Source organism: Bubalus kerabau, unplaced genomic scaffold, assembly GCF_029407905.1.
Source record: "Bubalus kerabau isolate K-KA32 ecotype Philippines breed swamp buffalo unplaced genomic scaffold, PCC_UOA_SB_1v2 scaffold_70, whole genome shotgun sequence".
NCBI lineage: Eukaryota > Metazoa > Chordata > Mammalia > Artiodactyla > Bovidae > Bubalus > Bubalus kerabau.
In genome coordinates, this window is record NW_026577924.1 from 399,508 (window position 1) to 407,400 (window position 7,893).

The 7,893-nt window shown below is 58.9% G+C and overlaps 3 pseudogenes; all 3 read left to right on the top strand.

Annotated features, from left to right (window-relative positions):
• Nucleotides 1-787: 787 nt before the first annotated feature.
• Nucleotides 788-907, top strand: LOC129641049 (uncharacterized; annotated as a pseudogene).
• A 3,251-nt stretch (nt 908-4,158) lies between these two features.
• LOC129641092 (uncharacterized) lies at nt 4,159-4,278 on the top strand (annotated as a pseudogene).
• Nucleotides 4,279-7,528: 3,250 nt separating this feature from the next.
• Nucleotides 7,529-7,648, top strand: LOC129641050 (uncharacterized; annotated as a pseudogene).
• Nucleotides 7,649-7,893: the final 245 nt, after the last annotated feature.

Below are 7,893 nucleotides of genomic sequence, written 5' to 3' on the forward strand. Positions count from 1 at the left end.
CTCCATGGGTCCTATAAGAGTTGGGCTCAACCCAGCAACTACGAACAGAAGTATTTCCAAAGACCACACTCGTGTGTGTGTGTGTGTGTGTGTGTCTGTCTGTCTGTCTGTGTGCCTGCCTGTGGTTCGTCTGCTCTCTCAGGAAGGTCGGGTGCTTGGCGGGCGGCGTGGGGACAAGGGGGGCGCCTCGGTAGGGCAAAGGGGCGGGGCTGAGGCGCTCCGGTCGACCGCGCCTCCGTGGCTCCCGGTGGGTTTGGGCAGCGGGCAGGTGCCGGGCAAGTTGGGCGCTCAAGATTCGCTGAGCCTAGGCCCGCAGGAGGTTCAGAGGCCCCCGGGCCGCGGGGATCGGGAGGCGGCGGGCCCCGAAGACCGACACCTCCGGGGTCGCGCGGCCCTGAGCAGCGAACGGGATGGGGGGGGAGGGGGAGGCCCCGCTCAGCCAGCGCGGCCGGGTCTGGAGTGGCCGGGGGTGGGAGGGCGCCGAGACCTCCGCACCCCTCAGCCCACCCCCCAGGCCCCGCGCGCACGCACGCACGCCCTCCCGGTCACTGGGGGGTCCTGGAAGCCCATCGGGCCCCCGGGCCCGGCCAGGCGGTTGCTGGTCTGGTGTTGGCGGTGTTCGGGGGCCGGGCCGGCGTCAGCAGGCTGGAGTGCGGTCGCGGGTCGTGCGGCTCAAGTACAGCACGGCCCCCCGAGGAGAGGGGCGGCCCGTTGGCCCGACCTGCAGGTCAGAGCGAAAGGGAGGCGAAGCGCAAGGCTCTTAGGGCGCCCCGCGGCGGCCGCGCCCGTCTCCGGCCCTATCGGCCTGAAGGCGCCCGATCTCGTCTGATCTCGGAAGCTAAGCAGGGTCGGGCCTGTTCAGTATCTTGGGTGGGAGACCACCTGGGAATTCCGGGTGCTGGAGGCTTTTTTGCCTACCAGAAGAGGTCCTTTAGCCCCCGCCCCGCGTCCCAATTCTTGGACCCACACCCCCCCTCGCCCCCCCGCCACCCCCGCAGCCCCAGCCCCTTCCGGGGCGGGGGGAGTGAGTGGGTGGCCGGGGCCCCGACTCCCGCTGCAGACCTGGGTTGCCTCCCCGCGGCCCGCGAGCCCCTCCGCCTTCGCATTCGGCTTTCAGGAAACCAGACGACCGGCCGTCCCGTCTCCCTCTGGGGCTCCTTTGGCTTGCCTCAGGCAATCCCGGGGCTTGCACCGACTCCAGCCAGAGCCCCAGCCCCCGCCCCACCCCCAGCCTCGCAGGCGATCGCGCATGCGCATGCGAGCGCGCGCACAGATCGATGTGCCCAAACGGGGCATCTAGCTTGTTGGCTTGTACTGGGGGTGGATCTATGCCTGGGAGTGGGACTGCTGAACCATAGGCTACTTCTACTTTTAGTTCCTTCGCGAACCTCCATACTCTTTTCCATCCCGGCTGTACCAACTCCCATTCCTACTCAGCGTGGAGGAGAGTTCCCTTTGCTCCACAGCTTCTCCAGCATCTGCTATGGACAGACATTGCAATGAGGCCCAATCGGACTCGGGCGAAGTGGTCCCTCCTTGGCGTTTGGAGTTGAGTCTCTCCAATCATTAGTGACGTGGAGCAAGATGACCGTTTGGAAATGCAGATGCAATTCTCTCACCATCCTGCTCCAACGGCTCTTGTATTTTCCCATCATATTGAAGATACGACCAATTCCCTTCATGCCTGCTCCTCACGTTCTTCTCGGATGTCTTTTCCCTGGAATGCCCTCTGCACTCTTTGGCTTCCATCCCATAGGGCATTTTCATTTCTTGAACGTCCTAAGTTTCCCTGGTCACCTAGACTTCCAGGATGCTGTTTTCCCTGCCTGAAATTCTTCCTGCATCTCAACCCTGGTTTACGTAGGTTCAACCTATGGACCTCAACGCAATGGTTACTCTGAAAAGCCTTCCCTGACACCCAGGTTTTGGTGAGGGTAGAGGCCCCTCGACAAGTTCTCCAAGGATCTGCCTGTGATGTATCATTAGATTCGTCTCAGTGAAAGCAGGAACTCTGTGTCTGCTTCTCTCCGCCTTCTAGTTCCAGAAACTTATTACATGCCTCCCAGCTCATCGTAGGTGCTCAGGATTTACTTAGTGTGTGAAAGACAGAAAAGTTCTTGGAAGCCTCAAGGTGTCACTTGGCTCGGCACTTTTGATCTCTTTGTGTATTTGGCGATTCCATTCTTTCCTTTCCTGGGTTCATGTGTACGCTATATTCAAGGCACAATCTAAGGCATTAAGACATATCCATCAGTATGGGTTCTTGCTTTCAAGGAACTCGTACAGCAGATTTCTACAGTTTAGGGCTTTTCAAATGCTCTAGAAGAATGTGAACGTTCAGTGTGATCCATTTTCATTTCCAAGAAAGATCGTTTGACTTCCATAGCAAAGGTGGAGACCTTCCGACGTGTAGTCCAATACTTAGACCTTGACCATGTCAGGCAAGTCTTGCGGTTCCTTCTGGAGGTGTGTGGCTCTTGCAGAAACGTGAAGATCTTCCATCGTCCTCGGACTTTGGTGTCATTTGCAATCATCAAGAAAGCTTCCAGGTATAGGTTCCAGACCACCACCGCACACACTCAGTAGGCAACGGAGTGGATTCCAGGAATATGCGTTGTTAACCAGCATCACCGTTGATATTGTTGCTGCACGCTCTATGCAGTGGCCAGGGCCTGGATTGTCCACTGGGTCTCATGTGGAATGGAAAGAAGGGCTTCCCCCACCCCCCACCCCACCCCCCACTGTTGACAGCCTTGTGACTAGAAACGGGCCCCGAAACAAGAATCAGACAAACCAGATAAGCCCAGATGGTAGTCCATGAGATGAAGGAACTAAGCAGCTGGTTGGGATGGCGCCAAGGAGAAAGGTTGCTCTTTTTGTCTCCCGCTCTACTCCTTTCTTCCTGGACGCCTTAGGGGTTCATCATGGAGATTTGAAATAAAGTTCACCAAAGTCATAGGTGTTGAATCAAGATTTTGCATTTCACCATCTCTCAAAAACGAAGAGTGCTTAACCTGCACAGGTTTCTTTCAAAAAAGTCAATTGCTTTTCAGTTCTGGGGTTTCTCTCTTGCCTTGTTCAAGTAGCCTTAAGAGTAAAAATCAACGAAAACTAAAGAAAGATTCCAAGATACCAACAAAGGACACCTTCTGTTTCTTCAATCATCTTTCCACTTAGTAGCACACGAGCTCTTTTCTTTGTATTTTGCCTAGGGAATTCGCAATGTGCTGGTTCAGATGGCAAGGCATCCGCCCGCAGGAGACTCGGGTTTGACCCCTGGGTCGGGAAGATCCCCTGGAGAAGGTAATGGCAACCCACTCCAGTATTCTCGCCTGGGAAATGCCACGGACAGAGGAGCCTGATGGGCCGCACTCCATGGGTCCTATAAGAGTTGGGCTCAACCCAGCAACTACGAACAGAAGTATTTCCAAAGACCACACTCGTGTGTGTGTGTGTGTGTGTCTGTCTGTCTGTCTGTCTGTGTGCCTGCCTGTGGTTCGTCTGCTCTCTCAGGAAGGTCGGGTGCTTGGCGGGCGGCGTGGGGACAAGGGGGGCGCCTCGGTAGGGCAAAGGGGCGGGGCTGAGGCGCTCCGGTCGACCGCGCCTCCGTGGCTCCCGGTGGGTTTGGGCAGCGGGCAGGTGCCGGGCAAGTTGGGCGCTCAAGATTCGCTGAGCCTAGGCCCGCAGGAGGTTCAGAGGCCCCCGGGCCGCGGGGATCGGGAGGCGGCGGGCCCCGAAGACCGACACCTCCGGGGTCGCGCGGCCCTGAGCAGCGAACGGGATGGGGGGGGAGGGGGAGGCCCCGCTCAGCCAGCGCGGCCGGGTCTGGAGTGGCCGGGGGTGGGAGGGCGCCGAGACCTCCGCACCCCTCAGCCCACCCCCCAGGCCCCGCGCGCACGCACGCACGCCCTCCCGGTCACTGGGGGGTCCTGGAAGCCCATCGGGCCCCCGGGCCCGGCCAGGCGGTTGCTGGTCTGGTGTTGGCGGTGTTCGGGGGCCGGGCCGGCGTCAGCAGGCTGGAGTGCGGTCGCGGGTCGTGCGGCTCAAGTACAGCACGGCCCCCCGAGGAGAGGGGCGGCCCGTTGGCCCGACCTGCAGGTCAGAGCGAAAGGGAGGCGAAGCGCAAGGCTCTTAGGGCGCCCCGCGGCGGCCGCGCCCGTCTCCGGCCCTATCGGCCTGAAGGCGCCCGATCTCGTCTGATCTCGGAAGCTAAGCAGGGTCGGGCCTGTTCAGTATCTTGGATGGGAGACCACCTGGGAATTCCGGGTGCTGGAGGCTTTTTTGCCTACCAGAAGAGGTCCTTTAGCCCCCGCCCCGCGTCCCAATTCTTGGACCCACACCCCCCTCGCCCCCCCGCCACCCCCGCAGCCCCAGCCCCTCCCGGGGCGGGGGGAGTGAGTGGGTGGCCGGGGCCCCGACTCCCGCTGCAGACCTGGGTTGCCTCCCCGCGGCCCGCGAGCCCCTCCGCCTTCGCATTCGGCTTTCAGGAAACCAGACGACCGGCCGTCCCGTCTCCCTCTGGGGCTCCTTTGGCTTGCCTCAGGCAATCCCGGGGCTTGCACCGACTCCAGCCAGAGCCCCAGCCCCCGCCCCACCCCCAGCCTCGCAGGCGATCGCGCATGCGCATGCGAGCGCGCGCACAGATCGATGTGCCCAAACGGGGCATCTAGCTTGTTGGCTTGTACTGGGGGTGGATCTATGCCTGGGAGTGGGACTGCTGAACCATAGGCTACTTCTACTTTTAGTTCCTTCGCGAACCTCCATACTCTTTTCCATCCCGGCTGTACCAACTCCCATTCCTACTCAGCGTGGAGGAGAGTTCCCTTTGCTCCACAGCTTCTCCAGCATCTGCTATGGACAGACATTGCAATGAGGCCCAATCGGACTCGGGCGAAGTGGTCCCTCCTTGGCGTTTGGAGTTGAGTCTCTCCAATCATTAGTGACGTGGAGCAAGATGACCGTTTGGAAATGCAGATGCAATTCTCTCACCATCCTGCTCCAACGGCTCTTGTATTTTCCCATCATATTGAAGATACGACCAATTCCCTTCATGCCTGCTCCTCACGTTCTTCTCGGATGTCTTTTCCCTGGAATGCCCTCTGCACTCTTTGGCTTCCATCCCATAGGGCATTTTCATTTCTTGAACGTCCTAAGTTTCCCTGGTCACCTAGACTTCCAGGATGCTGTTTTCCCTGCCTGAAATTCTTCCTGCATCTCAACCCTGGTTTACGTAGGTTCAACCTATGGACCTCAACGCAATGGTTACTCTGAAAAGCCTTCCCTGACACCCAGGTTTTGGTGAGGGTAGAGGCCCCTCGACAAGTTCTCCAAGGATCTGCCTGTGATGTATCATTAGATTCGTCTCAGTGAAAGCAGGAACTCTGTGTCTGCTTCTCTCCGCCTTCTAGTTCCAGAAACTTATTACATGCCTCCCAGCTCATCGTAGGTGCTCAGGATTTACTTAGTGTGTGAAAGACAGAAAAGTTCTTGGAAGCCTCAAGGTGTCACTTGGCTCGGCACTTTTGATCTCTTTGTGTATTTGGCGATTCCATTCTTTCCTTTCCTGGGTTCATGTGTACGCTATATTCAAGGCACAATCTAAGGCATTAAGACATATCCATCAGTATGGGTTCTTGCTTTCAAGGAACTCGTACAGCAGATTTCTACAGTTTAGGGCTTTTCAAATGCTCTAGAAGAATGTGAACGTTCAGTGTGATCCATTTTCATTTCCAAGAAAGATCGTTTGACTTCCATAGCAAAGGTGGAGACCTTCCGACGTGTAGTCCAATACTTAGACCTTGACCATGTCAGGCAAGTCTTGCGGTTCCTTCTGGAGGTGTGTGGCTCTTGCAGAAACGTGAAGATCTTCCATCGTCCTCGGACTTTGGTGTCATTTGCAATCATCAAGAAAGCTTCCAGGTATAGGTTCCAGACCACCACCGCACACACTCAGTAGGCAACGGAGTGGATTCCAGGAATATGCGTTGTTAACCAGCATCACCGTTGATATTGTTGCTGCACGCTCTATGCAGTGGCCAGGGCCTGGATTGTCCACTGGGTCTCATGTGGAATGGAAAGAAGGGCTTCCCCCACCCCCCACCCCACCCCCCACTGTTGACAGCCTTGTGACTAGAAACGGGCCCCGAAACAAGAATCAGACAAACCAGATAAGCCCAGATGGTAGTCCATGAGATGAAGGAACTAAGCAGCTGGTTGGGATGGCGCCAAGGGGAAAGGTTGCTCTTTTTGTCTCCCGCTCTACTCCTTTCTTCCTGGACGCCTTAGGGGTTCATCATGGAGATTTGAAATAAAGTTCACCAAAGTCATAGGTGTTGAATCAAGATTTTGCACTTCACCGTCTCTCAAAAACGAAGAGTGCTTAACCTGCACAGGTTTCTTTCAAAAAAGTCAATTGCTTTTCAGTTCTGGGGTTTCTCTCTTGCCTTGTTCAAGTAGCCTTAAGAGTAAAAATCAACGAAAACTAAAGAAAGATTCCAAGATACCAACAAAGGACACCTTCTGTTTCTTCAATCATCTTTCCACTTAGTAGCACACGAGCTCTTTTCTTTGTATTTTGCCTAGGGAATTCGCAATGTGCTGGTTCAGATGGCAAGGCATCCGCCCGCAGGAGACTCGGGTTTGACCCCTGGGTCGGGAAGATGCCCTGGAGAAGGTAATGGCAACCCACTCCAGTATTCTCGCCTGGGAAATGCCACGGACAGAGGAGCCTGATGGGCCGCACTCCATGGGTCCTATAAGAGTTGGGCTCAACCCAGCAACTACGAACAGAAGTATTTCCAAAGACCACACTCGTGTGTGTGTGTGTGTGTGTGTGTCTGTCTGTCTGTCTGTGTGCCTGCCTGTGGTTCGTCTGCTCTCTCAGGAAGGTCGGGTGCTTGGCGGGCGGCGTGGGGACAAGGGGGGCGCCTCGGTAGGGCAAAGGGGCGGGGCTGAGGCGCTCCGGTCGACCGCGCCTCCGTGGCTCCCGGTGGGTTTGGGCAGCGGGCAGGTGCCGGGCAAGTTGGGCGCTCAAGATTCGCTGAGCCTAGGCCCGCAGGAGGTTCAGAGGCCCCCGGGCCGCGGGGATCGGGAGGCGGCGGGCCCCGAAGACCGACACCTCCGGGGTCGCGCGGCCCTGAGCAGCGAACGGGATGGGGGGGGAGGGGGAGGCCCCGCTCAGCCAGCGCGGCCGGGTCTGGAGTGGCCGGGGGTGGGAGGGCGCCGAGACCTCCGCACCCCTCAGCCCACCCCCCAGGCCCCGCGCGCACGCACGCACGCCCTCCCGGTCACTGGGGGGTCCTGGAAGCCCATCGGGCCCCCGGGCCCGGCCAGGCGGTTGCTGGTCTGGTGTTGGCGGTGTTCGGGGGCCGGGCCGGCGTCAGCAGGCTGGAGTGCGGTCGCGGGTCGTGCGGCTCAAGTACAGCACGGCCCCCCGAGGAGAGGGGCGGCCCGTTGGCCCGACCTGCAGGTCAGAGCGAAAGGGAGGCGAAGCGCAAGGCTCTTAGGGCGCCCCGCGGCGGCCGCGCCCGTCTCCGGCCCTATCGGCCTGAAGGCGCCCGATCTCGTCTGATCTCGGAAGCTAAGCAGGGTCGGGCCTGTTCAGTATCTTGGGTGGGAGACCACCTGGGAATTCCGGGTGCTGGAGGCTTTTTTGCCTACCAGAAGAGGTCCTTTAGCCCCCGCCCCGCGTCCCAATTCTTGGACCCACACCCCCCCTCGCCCCCCCGCCACCCCCGCAGCCCCAGCCCCTTCCGGGGCGGGGGGAGTGAGTGGGTGGCCGGGGCCCCGACTCCCGCTGCAGACCTGGGTTGCCTCCCCGCGGCCCGCGAGCCCCTCCGCCTTCGCATTCGGCTTTCAGGAAACCAGACGACCGGCCGTCCCGTCTCCCTCTGG